Source organism: Amblyomma maculatum, chromosome 2 (assembly GCF_055883805.1).
Source record: "Amblyomma maculatum isolate TAMU_Amacu chromosome 2, ASM5588380v1, whole genome shotgun sequence".
Classification (NCBI taxonomy): domain Eukaryota; kingdom Metazoa; phylum Arthropoda; class Arachnida; order Ixodida; family Ixodidae; genus Amblyomma; species Amblyomma maculatum.
The window spans coordinates 203,233,993-203,254,729 of record NC_139345.1 but is presented as its reverse complement, the minus strand read 5'-3'; positions in this window follow the sequence as shown (position 1 = coordinate 203,254,729).

Genomic DNA, 20,737 nt, shown 5'->3' with positions numbered 1-20,737 from the left:
TGCACTGGCAGCGTCGCTTCGGATCCAGATCTGTGCCACGACGGAATCCCATAACCGCTTTTTGACGGAAGTGCGCCGGCGACAAGCGACAAATGCTCTAGCGGTCCATAGAATGCTTTCATGACGCAGTTGATCACCGCTTCGAAAGATGTTTACCCCGGATCGACATCGAAGTCAAACATCGCAGAAGATATAATTGGGCTGCGCCGTCTCCACCCCTTCAGTGGGCATGGGAGCAGCGACACGATGTGGTTCACCAATGTCTTTTGTTTTTTCATCCTTCAGTTTCCTGTCCTCTGCACTGGCAGCGTTGCTTCGGATCCAGTTCTCTGCCGCAACGGAATCCCATAAGCGCTTTTTGACTGCAGTGCGCCGGCCTCAAGCGACAAATGTTCTAGCGGCCCATGGGATGCTTTCATGACGCAGTTGATCACCGCTTCGAAAGATGTTTACCCCGGATCGACATCAAAGTCAACCATCGCAGAAGATATAATTGGGCTGCGCCGTCTCCACCCCTTCAGTGGGCATGGGAGCAGCGACACGACGTGGTTCACCAATGTCTTTTGTTTTTTCATCCTTCAGTTTCCTGTCCTCTGCACTGGCAGCGTTGCTTCGGATCCAGATCTGTGCCACGACGGAATCCCATCACCGCTTTTTGACGGAAGTGCGCCGGCGACAAGCGACAAATGCTCTAGCGGTCCATAGAATGCTTTCATGACGCAGTTGATCACCGCTTCGAAAGATGTTTACCCCGGATCGACATCGAAGTCAAACATCGCAGAAGATATAATTGGGCTGCGCCGTCTCCACCCCTTCAGTGGGCATGGGAGCAGCGACACGATGTGGTTCACCAATGTCTTTTGTTTTTTCATCCTTCAGTTTCCTGTCCTCTGCACTGGCAGCGTTGCTTCGGATCCAGTTCTCTGCCGCAACGGAATCCCATAAGCGCTTTTTGACTGCAGTGCGCCGGCCTCAAGCGACAAATGTTCTAGCGGCCCATGGGATGCTTTCATGACGCAGTTGATCACCGCTTCGAAAGATGTTTACCCCGGATCGACATCAAAGTCAACCATCGCAGAAGATATAATTGGGCTGCGCCGTCTCCACCCCTTCAGTGGGCATGGGAGCAGCGACACGATGTGGTTCACCAATGTCTTTTGTTTTTTCATCCTTCAGTTTCCTGTCCTCTGCACTGGCAGCGTTGCTTCGGATCCAGTTCTGTGCCACAACGGAATCCTATAATCCCATAAGCGCTTTTTGACGGCAGTGCGCCGGCCTCAAGCGACAAATGTGCTAGCGGCCCATGGTTGCTTTCATGACGCAGTTGATCACCGCTTCGAAAGATGTTTACCCCGGATCGACATCGAAGTCAACCACCGCAGAAGATATAATTGGGCTGCGCCGTCTCCACCCCTTCAGTGGGTGAGGGAGCAGCGACACGATGTGGTTCACCAATGTCTTTTGTTTTTTCATCCTTCAGTTTCCTGTCCTCTGCACTGGCAGCGTTGCTTCGGATCCAGTTCTGTGCCACAACGGAATCCTATAATCCCATAAGCGCTTTTTGACGGCTGTGCGCCGGCCTCAAGTGACAAATGTGCTAGCGGCCCATGGAATGCTTTCATGACGCAGTTGATCACCGCTTCGAAAGATGTTTACCCCGGATCGACATCGAAGTCAACCATCGCAGAAGATATAATTTGGCTGCGCCGTCTCCACCCCTTCAGTGGGTGAGGGAGCAGCGACACGATGTGGTTCACCAATGTCTTTTGTTTTTTCATACTTCAGTTTCCTGTTCTCTGCACTGGCAGCGTTGCTTCGGATCCAGTTCTGTGCCACAACGGAATCCCATCTGCGCTTTTTGACGGCAGTGCGCCGGCCTCTAGCGACAGATGTTCTAGCGGCCCATGGAATGCTTTCATGACGCAGTTGATCTCTGCTTCGCAAGATGTTTATCCCGGACCGACATCGAAGTCAACCATCACAGAAGATATAAATGGGCTGCACCGTCGTCACCCCTTCAGTGGGCATGGGAGCAGCGACACGATGTGGTTCACCAATGCCTTTCGTTTTTTCATCCTTCAGTTTCGTGTCCTCTGCACTGGCAGAGTCGCTTCGGATCCAGATCTGTGCCACGACGGAATCCCATCAGCGCCTTTTGACGGAAATGTGCCGGCGACAAGCGACAAATGCTCTAGCGGCCCATGGAATGCTTTCATGACGCAGTTGATCTCTGCTTCGCAAGATGTTTACCCCGGATCGACATGGAAGTCAACCATCGCAGAAGACATAAATGGGCTTCACCCTCGCCACCCCTTCAGTGGGCATGGGAGCAGAGACACGATGTGGTTCACCAATGCCTTTCGTTTTTTCATCCTTCAGTTTCCTGTCCTCTGCACTGGCAGCGTCGTTTCGGATCCAGATCTGTGCCACGACGGAATCCCATCAGCGCTTTTTGACGGAAGTTTGCCGGCGACAAGCGACAAATGCTCTAGCGGCCCATGGAATGCTTTCATGACGCAGTTGATCTCTGCTTCTCAAGATGTTTACCCCGGATCGACATCGAAGTCAACCATCGCAGAAGATATAAATGGGCTGCACCGTCGTCACCCCTTCAGTGGGCATGGGAGCAGCGACCCGATGTGGTTCACCAATGTCTTTCGTTTTTTCATCCTTCAGTTTCCTGTCCTCTGCACTGGCAGCGTCGCTTCGGATCCAGATCTGTGCCACGACGGAATCCCATCACCGCTTTTTGACGGAAGTGCGCCGGCGACAAGCGACAAATGCTCTAGCGGTTCATAGAATGCTTTCATGACGCAGTTGATCACCGCTTCGAAAGATGTTTACCCCGGATCGACATCGAAGTCAAACATCGCAGAAGATATAATTGGGCTGCGCCGTCTCCACCCCTTCAGTGGGCATGGGAGCAGCGACATGATGTGGTTCACCAATGTCTTTTGTTTTTTCATCCCTCAGTTTCCTGTCCTCTGCACTGGCAGCGTTGCTTCGGATCCAGTTCTCTGTCGCAACGGAATCCCATAAGCGCTTTTTGACTGCAGTGCGCCGGCCTCAAGCGACAAATGTTCTAGCGGCCCATGGGATGCTTTCATGACGCAGTTGATCACCGCTTCGAAAGATGTTTACCCCAGATCGACATCAAAGTCAACTATCGCAGAAGATATAATTGGGCTGCGCCGTCTCCACCCCTTCAGTGGGCATGGGAGCAGCGACCCGATGTGGTTCACCAATGTCTTTCGTTTTTTCATCCTTCAGTTTCCTGTTCTCTGCACTGGCAGCGTTGCTTCGGATCCAGTTCTGTGCCACAACGGAATCCCATCAGCGCTTTTTGATGGCAGTGCGCCGGCCTCTAGCGACAGATGTTCTAGCGGCCCATGGAATGCTTTCATGACGCAGTTGATCACCGCTTCGAAAGATGTTTACCCCGGATCGACACCGAAGTCAACCATCGCAGAAGATATAAATGGGCTGCACCATCGCCACCTCTTCAGTGGGTTGGGAGCAGCGACACGATGTGGTTCACCAACGTCTTTCATTTTTTAAACCTTCAGTTTCTGTCCCCTGCACTGGCAGCGTCGCTTCGGATCCAGATCTGTGCCACGATGGAATCCCATCAGCGCTTTTTGACGGAAGTGTGCCGGCGACAAGCGACAAATGCTCTAGCGGCCCATGGAATGCTTTCATGACGCAGTTGATCACTGCTTCGCAAGATGTTTACCCCGGATCGACATCGAAGTCAACCATCGCAGAAGATATAATTGGCTGCACCGTCGTCACCCCTTCAGTGGGCATGGGAGCAGCGACACGATGTGGTTCACCAATGCCTTTCGTTTTTTCATCCTTCAGTTTCGTGTCCTCTGCACTGGCAGCGTCGCTTCGGATCCAGATCTGTGCCACGACGGAATCCCATCAGCGCCTTTTGACTGAAATGTGCCGGCGACAAGCGACAAATGCTCTAGCGGCCCATGGAATGCTTTCATGACGCAGTTGATCTCTGCTTCGCAAGATGTTTACCCCGGATCGACATCGAAGTCAACCATCGCAGAAGATATAATTGGCTGCACCGTCGTCACCCCTTCAGTGGGCATGGGAGCAGCGACACGATGTGGTTCACTAATGTCTTTCGTTTTTTCATCATTCAGTTTCCTGTCCTCTGCACTGGCAGCGTCGCTTCGGATCCAGATCTGTGCCACGACGGAATCCCATCAGCGTTTTTTGAAGGAAGTGTGCCGGCGACAAGCGACAAATGCTCTAGCGGCCCATGGAATGCTTTCATGAAGCAGTTGATCACCGCTTCGCAAGATGTTTACCCCGGATCGACATGGAAGTCAACCATCGCAGAAGACATAAATGGGCTTCACCCTCGCCACCCCTTCAGTGGGCATGGGAGCAGCGACACGATGTGGTTCACCAATGCCTTTCGTTTTTTCATCCTTCAGTTTCCTGTCCTCTGCACTGGCAGCGTCGTTTCGGATCCAGATCTGTGCCACGACGGAATCCCATCAGCGCTTTTTGACGGAAGTTTGCCGGCGACAAGCGACAAATGCTCTAGCGGCCCATGGAATGCTTTCATGACGCAGTTGATCTCTGCTTCTCAAGATGCTTACCCCGGATCGACATCGAAGTCAACCATCGCAGAAGATATAAATGGGCTGCACCGTCGTCACCCCTTCAGTGGGCATGGGAGCAGCGACCCGATGTGGTTCACCAATGTCTTTCGTTTTTTCATCCTTCAGTTTCCTGTCCTCTGCACTGGCAGCGTCGCTTCCGATCCAGATCTGTGCCACGACGGAATCCCATCACCGCTTTTTGACGGAAGTGCGCCGGCGACAAGCGACAAATGCTTAGCGGTTCATAGAATGCTTTCATGACGCAGTTGATCACCGCTTCGAAAGATGTTTACCCCGGATCGACATCGAAGTCAAACATCGCAGAAGATATAATTGGGCTGCGCCGTCTCCACCCCTTCAGTGGGCATGGGAGCAGCGACATGATGTGGTTCACCAATGTCTTTTGTTTTTTCATCCCTCAGTTTCCTGTCCTCTGCACTGGCAGCGTTGCTTCGGATCCAGTTCTCTGCCGCAACGGAATCCCATAAGCGCTTTTTGACTGCAGTGCGCCGGCCTCAAGCGACAAATGTTCTAGCGGCCCATGGGATGCTTTCATGACGCAGTTGATCACCGCTTCGAAAGATGTTTACCCCAGATCGACATCAAAGTCAACCATCGCAGAAGATATAATTGGGCTGCGCCGTCTCCACCCCTTCAGTGGGCATGGGAGCAGCGACACGATGTGGTTCACCAATGTCTTTTGTTTTTTCATCCTTCAGTTTCCTGTGCTCTGCACTGGCAGCGTTGCTTCGGATCCAGTTCTGTGCCACAACGGAATCCTATAATCCCATAAGCGCTTTTTGACGGCAGTGCGCCGGCCTCAAGCGACAAATGTGCTAGCGGCCCATGGAATGCTTTCATGACGCAGTTGATCACCGCTTCGAAAGATGTTTACCCCGGATCGACATCGAAGTCAACCATCGCAGAAGATATAATTGGGCTGCGCCGTCTCCACCCCTTCAGTGGGTGAGGGAGCAGCGACACGATGTGGTTCACCAATGTCTTTTGTTTTTTCATACTTCAGTTTCCTGTTCTCTGCACTGGCAGCGTTGCTTCGGATACAGTTCTGTGCCACAACGGAATCACATCAGCGCTTTTTGACGGCAGTGCGCCGGCCTCTAGCGACAGATGTTCTAGCGGCCCATGGAATGCTTTCATGACGCAGTTGATCACCGCTTCGAAAGATGTTTACCCCGGATCGACACCGAAGTCAACCATCGCAGAAGATATAAATGGACTGCACCATCACCACCTCTTCAGTGGGTTGGGAGCAGCGACACGATGTGGTTCACCAACGTCTTTCATTTTTTAAACCTTCAGTTTCCTGTCCCCTGCACTGGCAGCGTCGCTTCGGATCCAGATCTGTGCCACGATGGAATCCCATCAGCGCTTTTTGACGGAAGTGTGCCGGCGACAAGCGACAAATGCTCTAGCGGCCCATGGAATGCTTTCATGACGCAGTTGATCACTGCTTCGCAAGATGTTTACCCCGGATCGACATCGAAGTCAACCATCGCAGAAAATATAAATGGGCTGCATCGTCGTCACCCCTTCAGTGGGCATGGGAGCAGCGACACGATGTGGTTCACCAATGCCTTTCGTTTTTTCATCCTTCAGTTTCGTGTCCTCTGCACTGGCAGCGTCGCTTCGAATCCAGATCTGTGCCACGACGGAATCCCATCAGCGCCTTTTGACGGAAATGTGCCGGCGACAAGCGACAAATGCTCTAGCGGCCCATGGAATGCTTTCATGACGCAGTTGATCTCTGCTTCGCAAGATGTTTACCTCGGATCGACATCGAAGTGAACCATCACAGAAGATATAAATGGGCTGCACCGTCGTCTCCCCTTCAGTGGGCATGGGAGCAGCGACATGATGTGGTTTACTAATGTCTTTCGTTTTTTCATCATTCAGTTTCCTGTCCTCTGCACTGGCAGCGTCGCTTCGGATCCAGATCTGTGCCACGACGGAATCCCATCAGCGCTTTTTGACGGAAGTGTGCCGGCGACAAGCGACAAATGCTCTAGCGGCCCATGGCATGCTTTCATGACGCAGTTGATCACTGCTTCGCAAGATGTTTACCCCGGATCGACATCGAAGTCAACCATCACAGAAGATACAAATGGGCTGCACCATCGCCACCCCTCTAGTGGGCATGGGAGCAGCGACCCGATGTGGTTCACCAATGTCTTTCGTTTTTTCATCCTTCAGTTTCCTGTCCTCTGCACTGGCAGCGTCGCTTCGGATCCAGATCTGTGCCACGACGGAATCCCATAACCGCTTTTTGACGGAAGTGCGCCGGCGACAAGCGACAAATGCTCTAGCGGTCCATAGAATGCTTTCATGACGCAGTTGATCACCGCTTCGAAAGATGTTTACCCCGGATCGACATCGAAGTCAAACATCGCAGAAGATATAATTGGGCTGCGCCGTCTCCACCCCTTCAGTGGGCATGGGAGCAGCGACACGATGTGGTTCACCAATGTCTTTTGTTTTTTCATCCTTCAGTTTCCTGTCCTCTGCACTGGCAGCGTTGCTTCGGATCCAGTTCTCTGCCGCAACGGAATCCCATAAGCGCTTTTTGACTGCAGTGCGCCGGCCTCAAGCGACAAATGTTCTAGCGGCCCATGGGATGCTTTCATGACGCAGTTGATCACCGCTTCGAAAGATGTTTACCCCGGATCGACATCAAAGTCAACCATCGCAGAAGATATAATTGGGCTGCGCCGTCTCCACCCCTTCAGTGGGCATGGGAGCAGCGACACGATGTGGTTCACCAATGTCTTTTGTTTTTTCATCCTTCAGTTTCCTGTCCTCTGCACTGGCAGCGTTGCTTCGGATCCAGATCTGTGCCACGACGGAATCCCATCACCGCTTTTTGACGGAAGTGCGCCGGCGACAAGCGACAAATGCTCTAGCGGTCCATAGAATGCTTTCATGACGCAGTTGATCACCGCTTCGAAAGATGTTTACCCCGGATCGACATCGAAGTCAAACATCGCAGAAGATATAATTGGGCTGCGCCGTCTCCACCCCTTCAGTGGGCATGGGAGCAGCGACACGATGTGGTTCACCAATGTCTTTTGTTTTTTCATCCTTCAGTTTCCTGTCCTCTGCACTGGCAGCGTTGCTTCGGATCCAGTTCTCTGCCGCAACGGAATCCCATAAGCGCTTTTTGACTGCAGTGCGCCGGCCTCAAGCGACAAATGTTCTAGCGGCCCATGGGATGCTTTCATGACGCAGTTGATCACCGCTTCGAAAGATGTTTACCCCGGATCGACATCAAAGTCAACCATCGCAGAAGATATAATTGGGCTGCGCCGTCTCCACCCCTTCAGTGGGCATGGGAGCAGCGACACGATGTGGTTCACCAATGTCTTTTGTTTTTTCATCCTTCAGTTTCCTGTCCTCTGCACTGGCAGCGTTGCTTCGGATCCAGTTCTGTGCCACAACGGAATCCTATAATCCCATAAGCGCTTTTTGACGGCAGTGCGCCGGCCTCAAGCGACAAATGTGCTAGCGGCCCATGGTTGCTTTCATGACGCAGTTGATCACCGCTTCGAAAGATGTTTACCCCGGATCGACATCGAAGTCAACCACCGCAGAAGATATAATTGGGCTGCGCCGTCTCCACCCCTTCAGTGGGTGAGGGAGCAGCGACACGATGTGGTTCACCAATGTCTTTTGTTTTTTCATCCTTCAGTTTCCTGTCCTCTGCACTGGCAGCGTTGCTTCGGATCCAGTTCTGTGCCACAACGGAATCCTATAATCCCATAAGCGCTTTTTGACGGCTGTGCGCCGGCCTCAAGTGACAAATGTGCTAGCGGCCCATGGAATGCTTTCATGACGCAGTTGATCACCGCTTCGAAAGATGTTTACCCCGGATCGACATCGAAGTCAACCATCGCAGAAGATATAATTTGGCTGCGCCGTCTCCACCCCTTCAGTGGGTGAGGGAGCAGCGACACGATGTGGTTCACCAATGTCTTTTGTTTTTTCATACTTCAGTTTCCTGTTCTCTGCACTGGCAGCGTTGCTTCGGATCCAGTTCTGTGCCACAACGGAATCCCATCTGCGCTTTTTGACGGCAGTGCGCCGGCCTCTAGCGACAGATGTTCTAGCGGCCCATGGAATGCTTTCATGACGCAGTTGATCTCTGCTTCGCAAGATGTTTATCCCGGACCGACATCGAAGTCAACCATCACAGAAGATATAAATGGGCTGCACCGTCGTCACCCCTTCAGTGGGCATGGGAGCAGCGACACGATGTGGTTCACCAATGCCTTTCGTTTTTTCATCCTTCAGTTTCGTGTCCTCTGCACTGGCAGAGTCGCTTCGGATCCAGATCTGTGCCACGACGGAATCCCATCAGCGCCTTTTGACGGAAATGTGCCGGCGACAAGCGACAAATGCTCTAGCGGCCCATGGAATGCTTTCATGACGCAGTTGATCTCTGCTTCGCAAGATGTTTACCCCGGATCGACATGGAAGTCAACCATCGCAGAAGACATAAATGGGCTTCACCCTCGCCACCCCTTCAGTGGGCATGGGAGCAGAGACACGATGTGGTTCACCAATGCCTTTCGTTTTTTCATCCTTCAGTTTCCTGTCCTCTGCACTGGCAGCGTCGTTTCGGATCCAGATCTGTGCCACGACGGAATCCCATCAGCGCTTTTTGACGGAAGTTTGCCGGCGACAAGCGACAAATGCTCTAGCGGCCCATGGAATGCTTTCATGACGCAGTTGATCTCTGCTTCTCAAGATGTTTACCCCGGATCGACATCGAAGTCAACCATCGCAGAAGATATAAATGGGCTGCACCGTCGTCACCCCTTCAGTGGGCATGGGAGCAGCGACCCGATGTGGTTCACCAATGTCTTTCGTTTTTTCATCCTTCAGTTTCCTGTCCTCTGCACTGGCAGCGTCGCTTCGGATCCAGATCTGTGCCACGACGGAATCCCATCACCGCTTTTTGACGGAAGTGCGCCTTCGACAAGCGACAAATGCTCTAGCGGTTCATAGAATGCTTTCATGACGCAGTTGATCACCGCTTCGAAAGATGTTTACCCCGGATCGACATCGAAGTCAAACATCGCAGAAGATATAATTGGGCTGCGCCGTCTCCACCCCTTCAGTGGGCATGGGAGCAGCGACATGATGTGGTTCACCAATGTCTTTTGTTTTTTCATCCCTCAGTTTCCTGTCCTCTGCACTGGCAGCGTTGCTTCGGATCCAGTTCTGTGCCACAACGGAATCACATCAGCGCTTTCTGACGGCAGTGCGCCGGCCTCTAGCGACAGATGTTCTAGCGGCCCATGGAATTCTTTCATGTCGCAGTTGATCACCGCTTCGAAAGATGTTTACCCCGGATCGACACCGAAGTCAACCATCGCAGAAGATATAAATGGGCTGCACCATCGCCACCTCTTCAGTGGGTTGGGAGCAGCGACACGATGTGGTTCACCAACGTCTTTCATTTTTTAAACCTTCAGTTTCCAGTCCCCTGCACTGGCAGCGTCGCTTCGGACCCAGATCTGTGCCACGATGGAATCCCATCAGCGCTTTTTGACGGAAGTGTGCCGGCGACAAGCGACAAATGCTCTAGCGGCCCATGGAATGCTTTCATGACGCAGTTGATCACCGCTTCGAAAGATGTTTACCCCGGATCGACATCGAAGTCAAACATCGCAGAAGATATAATTGGGCTGCGCCGTCTCCACCCCTTCAGTGGGCATGGGAGCAGCGACACGATGTGGTTCACCAATGTCTTTTGTTTTTTCATCCTTCAGTTTCCTGTCCTCTGCACTGGCAGCGTTGCTTCGGATCCAGTTCTCTGCCGCAACGGAATCCCATAAGCGCTTTTTGACTGCAGTGCGCCGGCCTCAAGCGACAAATGTTCTAGCGGCCCATGGGATGCTTTCATGACGCAGTTGATCACCGCTTCGAAAGATGTTTACCCCGGATCGACATCAAAGTCAACCATCGCAGAAGATATAATTGGGCTGCGCCGTCTCCACCCCTTCAGTGGGCATGGGAGCAGCGACACGATGTGGTTCACCAATGTCTTTTGTTTTTTCATCCTTCAGTTTCCTGTCCTCTGCACTGGCAGCGTTGCTTCGGATCCAGTTCTGTGCCACAACGGAATCCTATAATCCCATAAGCGCTTTTTGACGGCAGTGCGCCGGCCTCAAGCGACAAATGTGCTAGCGGCCCATGGTTGCTTTCATGACGCAGTTGATCACCGCTTCGAAAGATGTTTACCCCGGATCGACATCGAAGTCAACCACCGCAGAAGATATAATTGGGCTGCGCCGTCTCCACCCCTTCAGTGGGTGAGGGAGCAGCGACACGATGTGGTTCACCAATGTCTTTTGTTTTTTCATACTTCAGTTTCCTGTTCTCTGCACTGGCAGCGTTGCTTCGGATCCAGTTCTGTGCCACAACGGAATCCCATCAGCGCTTTTTGATGGCAGTGCGCCGGCCTCTAGCGACAGATGTTCTAGCGGCCCATGGAATGCTTTCATGACGCAGTTGATCACCGCTTCGAAAGATGTTTACCCCGGATCGACACCGAAGTCAACCATCGCAGAAGATATAAATGGGCTGCACCATCGCCACCTCTTCAGTGGGTTGGGAGCAGCGACACGATGTGGTTCACCAACGTCTTTCATTTTTTAAACCTTCAGTTTCCTGTCCCCTGCACTGGCAGCGTCGCTTCGGATCCAGATCTGTGCCACGATGGAATCCCATCAGCGCTTTTTGACGGAAGTGTGCCGGCGACAAGCGACAAATTCTCTAGCGGCCCATGGAATGCTTTCATGACGCAGTTGATCACTGCTTCGCAAGATGTTTACCCCGGATCGACATCGAAGTCAACCATCGCAGAAGATATAAATGGGCTGCACCGTCGTCACCCCTTCAGTGGGCATGGGAGCAGCGACACGATGTGGTTCACCAATGCCTTTCGTTTTTTCATCCTTCAGTTTCGTGTCCTCTGCACTGGCAGAGTCGCTTCGGATCCAGATCTGTGCCACGACGAAATCCCATCAGCGCCTTTTGACGGAAATGTGCCGGCGACAAGCGACAAATGCTCTAGCGGCCCATGGAATGCTTTCATGACGCAGTTGATCTCTGCTTCGCAAGATGTTTACCCCGGATCGACATCGAAGTGAACCATCACAGAAGATATAAATGGGCTGCACCGTCGTCTCCCCTTCAGTGGGCATGGGAGCAGCGACACGATGTGGTTTACTAATGTCTTTCGTTTTTTCATCATTCAGTTTCCTGTCCTCTGCACTGGCAGCGTCGCTTCGGATCCAGATCTGTGCCACGACGGAATCCCATCAGCGCTTTTTGACGGAAGTGTGCCGGCGACAAGCGACAAATGCTCTAGCGGCCCATGGCATGCTTTCATGACGCAGTTGATCACTGCTTCGCAAGATGTTTCCCCCGGATCGACATCGAAGTCAACCATCACAGAAGATACAAATGGGCTGCACCATCGCCACCCCTCTAGTGGGCATGGGAGCAGCGACCCGATGTGGTTCACCAATGTCTTTCGTTTTTTCATCCTTCAGTTTCCTGTCCTCTGCACTGGCAGCGTCGCTTCGGATCCAGATCTGTGCCACGACGGAATCCCACCACCGCTTTTTGACGGAAGTGCGCCGGCGACAAGCGACAAATGCTCTAGCGGTCCATAGAATGCTTTCATGACGCAGTTGATCACCGCTTCGAAAGATGTTTACCCCGGATCGACATCGAAGTCAAACATCGCAGAAGATATAATTGGGCTGCGCCGTCTCCACCCCTTCAGTGGGCATGGGAGCAGCGACACGATGTGGTTCACCAATGTCTTTTGTTTTTTCATCCTTCAGTTTCCTGTCCTCTGCACTGGCAGCGTTGCTTCGGATCCAGTTCTCTGCCGCAACGGAATCCCATAAGCGCTTTTTGACTGCAGTGCGCCGGCCTCAAGCGACAAATGTTCTAGCGGCCCATGGGATGCTTTCATGACACAGTTGATCACCGCTTCGAAAGATGTTTACCCCGGATCGACATCAAAGTCAACCATCGCAGAAGATATAATTGGGCTGCGCCGTCTCCACCCCTTCAGTGGGCATGGGAGCAGCGACACGATGTGGTTCACCAATGTCTTTTGTTTTTTCATCCTTCAGTTTCCTGTCCTCTGCACTGGCAGCGTTGCTTCGGATCCAGTTCTGTGCCACAACGGAATCCTATAATCCCATAAGCGCTTTTTGACGGCTGTGCGCCGGCCTCAAGTGACAAATGTGCTAGCGGCCCATGGAATGCTTTCATGACGCAGTTGATCACCGCTTCGAAAGATGTTTACCCCGGATCGACATCGAAGTCAACCATCGCAGAAGATATAATTGGGCTGCGCCGTCTCCACCCCTTCAGTGGGTGAGGGAGCAGCGACACGATGTGGTTCACCAATGTCTTTTGTTTTTTCATACTTCAGTTTCCTGTTCTCTGCACTGGCAGCGTTGCTTCGGATCCAGTTCTGTGCCACAACGGAATCCCATCTGCGCTTTTTGACGGCAGTGCGCCGGCCTCTAGCGACAGATGTTCTAGCGGCCCATGGAATGCTTTCATGACGCAGTTGATCACCGCTTCGAAAGATGTTTACCCCGGATCGACACCGAAGTCAACCATCGCAGAAGATATAAATGGGCTGCACCATCGCCACCTCTTCAGTGGGTTGGGAGCAGCGACACGATGTGGTTCACCAACGTCTTTCATTTTTTAAACCTTCAGTTTCCTGTCCCCTGCACTGGCAGCGTCGCTTCGGATCCAGATCTGTGCAACGATGGAATCCCATCAGCGCTTTTTGACGGAAGTGTGCCGGCGACAAGCGACAAATGCTCTAGCGGCCCATGAAATGCTTTCATGACGCAGTTGATCACTGCTTCGCAAGATGTTTACCCCGGATCGGCATCGAAGTCAACCATCGGAGAAGATATAAATGGGCTGCACCGTCGTCACCCCTTCAGTGGGCATGGGAGCAGCGACACGATGTGGTTCACCAATGTCTTTCGTTTTTTCATCCTTCAGTTTCCTGTCCTCTGCACTGGCAGCGTCGCTTCGGATCCAGATCTGTGCCACGACGGAATCCCATCAGCGCTTTGCGCCGGCGACAAGCGACAAATGCTCTACCGGCCCATGGAATGCTTTCATGACGCAGTTTATCACTGCTTCGCAAGATGTTTACCCCGGATCGACATCGAAGTCAACCATCGCAGAAGATATAAATGGGCTGTACCATCGCCACCGCTTCAGTGGGCATGGGAGCAGCGACACGATGTGGTTCACCAATGTCTTTCGTTCTTTCATCCTACAGTTTCCTGTCCTCTGCACTGGCAGCGTCCCTTCGGATCAAGATCTGTGCTACGACGGAATCCCATCAGCGCTTTTTGACGAAAGTGTGCCGGCGACAAGCGACAAATGCTCTAGCGGCCCATGAAATGCTTTCATGACGCAGTTGATCACTGCTTCGCAAGATGTTTACCCCGGATCGACATGGAAGTCAACCATCGCAGAAGATATAAATGGGTTGCACCATCGCCACCCCTTCAGTGGGCATGGGAGCAGCGAAACGATGTGGTTCACCAATGTCTTTCGTTTTTTCAACCTTCAGTTTCCTGTCCTCTGCACTGGCAGCGTCGCTTCAGATCTAGATCTGTGCCACGACGGAATCCTATCAGCGCTTTTTGACGGAAGTGTGCCGGCGACAAGCGACAAATGCTCTAGCGGCCCATGGAATGCTTTCATGACGCAGTTGATCACTGCTTCGCAAGATGTTTACCCCGGATCGACATCGAAGTCAACCATCACAGAAGATATAAATGGGCTGCACCGTCGTCACCCCTTCAGTGGGCATGGGAGCAGCGACACGATGTGGTTCACCAATGCCTTTCGTTTTTTCATCCTTCAGTTTCGTGTCCTCTGCACTGGCAGCGTCGCTTCGGATCCCGATCTGTGCCACGACGGAATCCCATCACCGCTTTTTGACGGAAGTGCGCCGGCGACAAGCGACAAATGCTCTAGCGGTCCATAGAATGCTTTCATGACGCAGTTGATCACCGCTTCGAAAGATGTTTACCCCGGATCGACATCGAAGTCAAACATCGCAGAAGATATAACTGGGCTGCGCCGTCTCCACCCCTTCAGTGGGCATGGGAGCAGCGACACGATGTGGTTCACCAATGTCTTTTGTTTTTTCATCCTTCAGTTTCCTGTCCTCTGCACTGGCAGCGTTGCTTCGGATCCAGTTCTCTGCCGCAACGGAATCCCATAAGCGCTTTTTGACTGCAGTGCGCCAGCCTCAAGCGACAAATGTTCTAGCGGCCCATGGGATGCTTTCATGACGCAGTTGATCACCGCTTCGAAAGATGTTTACCCCGGATCGACATCAAAGTCAACCATCGCAGAAGATATAATTGGGCTGCGCCGTCTCCACCCCTTCAGTGGGCATGGGAGCAGCGACACGATGTGGTTCACCAATGTCTTTTGTTTTTTCATCCTTCAGTTTCCTGTCCTCTGCACTGGCAGCGTTGCTTCGGATCCAGTTCTGTGCCACAACGGAATCCTATAATCCCATAAGCGCTTTTTGACGGCAGTGCGCCGGCCTCTAGCGACAGATGTTCTAGCGGCCCATGGAATGCTTTCATGACGCAGTTGATCACCGCTTCGAAAGATGTTTACCCCGGATCGACACCGAAGTCAACCATCGCAGAAGATATAAATGGGCTGCACCATCGCCACCTCTTCAGTGGGTTGGGAGCAGCGACACGATGTGGTTCACCAACGTCTTTCATTTTTTAAACCTTCAGTTTCCTGTCCCCTGCACTGGCAGCGTCGCTTCGGATCCACATCTGTGCCACGATGGAATCCCATCAGCGCTTTTTGACGGAAGTGTGCCGGCGACAAGCGACAAATGCTCTAGCGGCCCATGAAATGCTTTCATGACGCAGTTGATCACTGCTTCGCAAGATGTTTACCCCGGATCGGCATCGATGTCAACCATCGGAGAAGATATAAATGGGCTGCACCGTCGTCACCCCTTCAGTGGGCATGGGAGCAGCGACACGATGTGGTTCACCAATGCCTTTCGTTTTTTCATCCTTCAGTTTCGTGTCCTCTGCACTGGCAGCGTCGCTTCGGATCCAGATATGTGCCACGACGGAATCCCATCAGCGCCTTTTGACTGAAATGTGCCGGCGACAAGCGACAAATGCTCTAGCGGCCCATGGAATGCTTTCATGACGCAGTTGATCTCTGCTTCGCAAGATGTTTACCCCGGATCGACATCGAAGTGAACCATCACAGAAGATATAAATGGGCTGCACCGTCGTCTCCCCTTCAGTGGGCATGGGAGCAGCGACACGATGTGGTTTACTAATGTCTTTCGTTTTTTCATCATTCAGTTTCCTGTCTTCTGCACTGGCAGCGTCGCTTCGGATCCAGATCTGTGCCACGACGGAATCCCATCAGCGTTTTTTGAAGGAAGTGTGCCGGCGACAAGCGACAAATGCTCTAGCGGCCCATGGAATGCTTTCATGAAGCAGTTGATCACCGCTTCGCAAGATGTTTACCCCGGATCGACATGGAAGTCAACCATCGCAGAAGATATAAATGGGCTTCACCCTCGCCACCCCTTCAGTGGGCATGGGAGCAGCGACACGATGTGGTTCACCAATGCCTTTCGTTTTTTCATACTTCAGTTTCCTGTCCTCTGCACTAGCAGCGTCGTTTCGGATCCAGATCTGTGCCACGATGGAATCCCATCAGCGCTTTTTGACGGAAGTGTGCCGACGACAAGCGACAAATGCTCTAGCGGCCCATGGAATGCTTTCATGACGCAGTTGATCTCTGCTTCGCAAGATGTTTACCTCGGATCGACATCGAAGTCAACCATCGCAGAAGATATAAATGGGCTGCACCGTCGTCACCCCTTCAGTGGGCATGGGAGCAGCGACACGATGTGGTTCACCAATGCCTTTCGTTTTTTCATCCTTCAGTTTCCTGTCCTCTGCACTGGCAGCGTCGTTTCGGATCCAGATCTGTGCCACGACGGAATCCCATCAGCGCTTTTTGACGGAAGTTTGCCGGCGACAAGCGACAATTGCTCTAGCGGCCCATGGAATGCTTTCATGACGCAGTTGATCTCTGCTTCTCAAGATGTTTACCCCGGATCGACATCGAAGTCAACCATCGCAGAAGATATAAATGGGCTGCACCGTCGTCACCCCTTCAGTGGGCATGGGAGCAGCGACCCGATGTGGTTCACCAATGTCTTTCGTTTTTTCATCCTTCAGTTTCCTGTCCTCTGCACTGGCAGCGTCGCTTCGGATCCAGATCTGTGCCACGACGGAATCCCATCACCGCTTTTTGACGGAAGTGCGCCGGCGACAAGCGACAAATGCTCTAGCGGTCCATAGAATGCTTTCATGACGCAGTTGATCACCGCTTCGAAAGATGTTTACCCCGGATCGACATCGAAGTCAAACATCGCAGAAGATATAATTGGGCTGCGCCGTCTCCACCCCTTCAGTGGGCATGGGAGCAGCGACACGATGTGGTTCACCAATGTCTTTTGTTTTTTCATCCTTCAGTTTCCTGTCCTCTGCACTGGCAGCGTTGCTTCGGATCCAGTTCTCTGCCACAACGGAATCCCATAAGCGCTTTTTGACTGCAGTGCGCCGGCCTCAAGCGACAAATGTTCTAGCGGCCCATGGGATGCTTTCATGACGCAGTTGATCACCGCTTCGAAAGATGTTTACCCCGGATCGACATCAAAGTCAACCATCGCAGAAGATATAATTGGGCTGCACCGTCGTCACCCCTTCAGTGGGCATGGGAGCAGCGACACGATGTGGTTCACCAATGCCTTTCGTTTTTTCATCCTTCAGTTTCGTGTCCTCTGCACTGGCAGCGTCGCTTCGAATCCAGATCTGTGCCACGACGGAATCCCATCAGCGCCTTTTGACGGAAATGTGCCGGCGACAAGCGACAAATGCTCTAGCGGCCCATGGAATGCTTTCATGACGCAGTTGATCTCTGCTTCGCAAGATGTTTACCTCGGATCGACATCGAAGTGAACCATCACAGAAGATATAAATGGGCTGCACCGTCGTCTCCCCTTCAGTGGGCATGGGAGCAGCGACATGATGTGGTTTACTAATGTCTTTCGTTTTTTCATCATTCAGTTTCCTGTCCTCTGCACTGGCAGCGTCGCTTCGGATCCAGATCTGTGCCACGACGGAATCCCATCAGCGCTTTTTGACGGAAGTGTGCCGGCGACAAGCGACAAATGCTCTAGCGGCCCATGGCATGCTTTCATGACGCAGTTGATCACTGCTTCGCAAGATGTTTACCCCGGATCGACATCGAAGTCAACCATCACAGAAGATACAAATGGGCTGCACCATCGCCACCCCTCTAGTGGGCATGGGAGCAGCGACCCGATGTGGTTCACCAATGTCTTTCGTTTTTTCATCCTTCAGTTTCCTGTCCTCTGCACTGGCAGCGTCGCTTCGGATCCAGATCTGTGCCACGACGGAATCCCATAACCGCTTTTTGACGGAAGTGCGCCGGCGACAAGCGACAAATGCTCTAGCGGTCCATAGAATGCTTTCATGACGCAGTTGATCACCGCTTCGAAAGATGTTTACCCCGGATCGACATCGAAGTCAAACATCGCAGAAGATATAATTGGGCTGCGCCGTCTCCACCCCTTCAGTGGGCATGGGAGCAGCGACACGATGTGGTTCACCAATGTCTTTTGTTTTTTCATCCTTCAGTTTCCTGTCCTCTGCACTGGCAGCGTTGCTTCGGATCCAGTTCTCTGCCGCAACGGAATCCCATAAGCGCTTTTTGACTGCAGTGCGCCGGCCTCAAGCGACAAATGTTCTAGCGGCCCATGGGATGCTTTCATGACGCAGTTGATCACCGCTTCGAAAGATGTTTACCCCGGATCGACATCAAAGTCAACCATCGCAGAAGATATAATTGGGCTGCGCCGTCTCCACCCCTTCAGTGGGCATGGGAGCAGCGACACGATGTGGTTCACCAATGTCTTTTGTTTTTTCATCCTTCAGTTTCCTGTCCTCTGCACTGGCAGCGTTGCTTCGGATCCAGATCTGTGCCACGACGGAATCCCATCACCGCTTTTTGACGGAAGTGCGCCGGCGACAAGCGACAAATGCTCTAGCGGTCCATAGAATGCTTTCATGATGCAGTTGATCACCGCTTCGAAAGATGTTTACCCCGGATCGACATCGAAGTCAAACATCGCAGAAGATATAATTGGGCTGCGCCGTCTCCACCCCTTCAGTGGGCATGGGAGCAGCGACACGATGTGGTTCACCAATGTCTTTTGTTTTTTCATCCTTCAGTTTCCTGTCCTCTGCACTGGCAGCGTTGCTTCGGATCCAGTTCTCTGCCGCAACGGAATCCCATAAGCGCTTTTTGACTGCAGTGCGCCGGCCTCAAGCGACAAATGTTCTAGCGGCCCATGGGATGCTTTCATGACGCAGTTGATCACCGCTTCGAAAGATGTTTACCCCGGATCGACATCAAAGTCAACCATCGCAGAAGATATAATTGGGCTGCGCCGTCTCCACCCCTTCAGTGGGCATGGGAGCAGCGACACGATGTGGTTCACCAATGTCTTTTGTTTTTTCATCCTTCAGTTTCCTGTCCTCTGCACTGGCAGCGTTGCTTCGGATCCAGTTCTGTGCCACAACGGAATCCTATAATCCCATAAGCGCTTTTTGACGGCAGTGCGCCGGCCTCAAGCGACAAATGTGCTAGCGGCCCATGGTTGCTTTCATGACGCAGTTGATCACCGCTTCGAAAGATGTTTACCCCGGATCGACATCGAAGTCAACCACCGCAGAAGATATAATTGGGCTGCGCCGTCTCCACCCCTTCAGTGGGTGAGGGAGCAGCGACACGATGTGGTTCACCAATGTCTTTTGTTTTTTCATCCTTCAGTTTCCTGTCCTCTGCACTGGCAGCGTTGGTTCGGATCCAGTTCTGTGCCACAACGGAATCCTATAATCCCATAAGCGCTTTTTGACGGCTGTGCGCCGGCCTCAAGTGACAAATGTGCTAGCGGCCCATGGAATGCTTTCATGACGCAGTTGATCACCGCTTCGAAAGATGTTTACCCCGGATCGACATCGAAGTCAACCATCGCAGAAGATATAATTTGGCTGCGCCGTCTCCACCCCTTCAGTGGGTGAGGGAGCAGCGACACGATGTGGTTCACCAATGTCTTTTGTTTTTTCATACTTCAGTTTCCTGTTCTCTGCACTGGCAGCGTTGCTTCGGATCCAGTTCTGTGCCACAACGGAATCCCATCTGCGCTTTTTGACGGCAGTGCGCCGGCCTCTAGCGACAGATGTTCTAGCGGCCCATGGAATGCTTTCATGACGCAGTTGATCTCTGCTTCGCAAGATGTTTATCCCGGACCGACATCGAAGTCAACCATCACAGAAGATATAAATGGGCTGCACCGTCGTCACCCCTTCAGTGGGCATGGGAGCAGCGACACGATGTGGTTCACCAATGCCTTTCGTTTTTTCATCCTTCAGTTTCGTGTCCTCTGCACTGGCAGAGTCGCTTCGGATCCAGATCTGTGCCACGACGGAATCCCATCAGCGCCTTTTGACGGAAATGTGCCGGCGACAAGCGACAAATGCTCTAGCGGCCCATGGAATGCTTTCATGACGCAGTTGATCTCTGCTTCGCAAGATGTTTACCCCGGATCGACATGGAAGTCAACCATCGCAGAAGACATAAATGGGCTTCACCCTCGCCACCCCTTCAGTGGGCATGGGAGCAGAGACACGATGTGGTTCACCAATGCCTTTCGTTTTTTCATCCTTCAGTTTCCTGTCCTCTGCACTGGCAGCGTCGTTTCGGATCCAGATCTGTGCCACGACGGAATCCCATCAGCGCTTTTTGACGGAAGTTTGCCGGCGACAAGCGACAAATGCTCTAGCGGCCCATGGAATGCTTTCATGACGCAGTTGATCTCTGCTTCTCAAGATGTTTACCCCGGATCGACATCGAAGTCAACCATCGCAGAA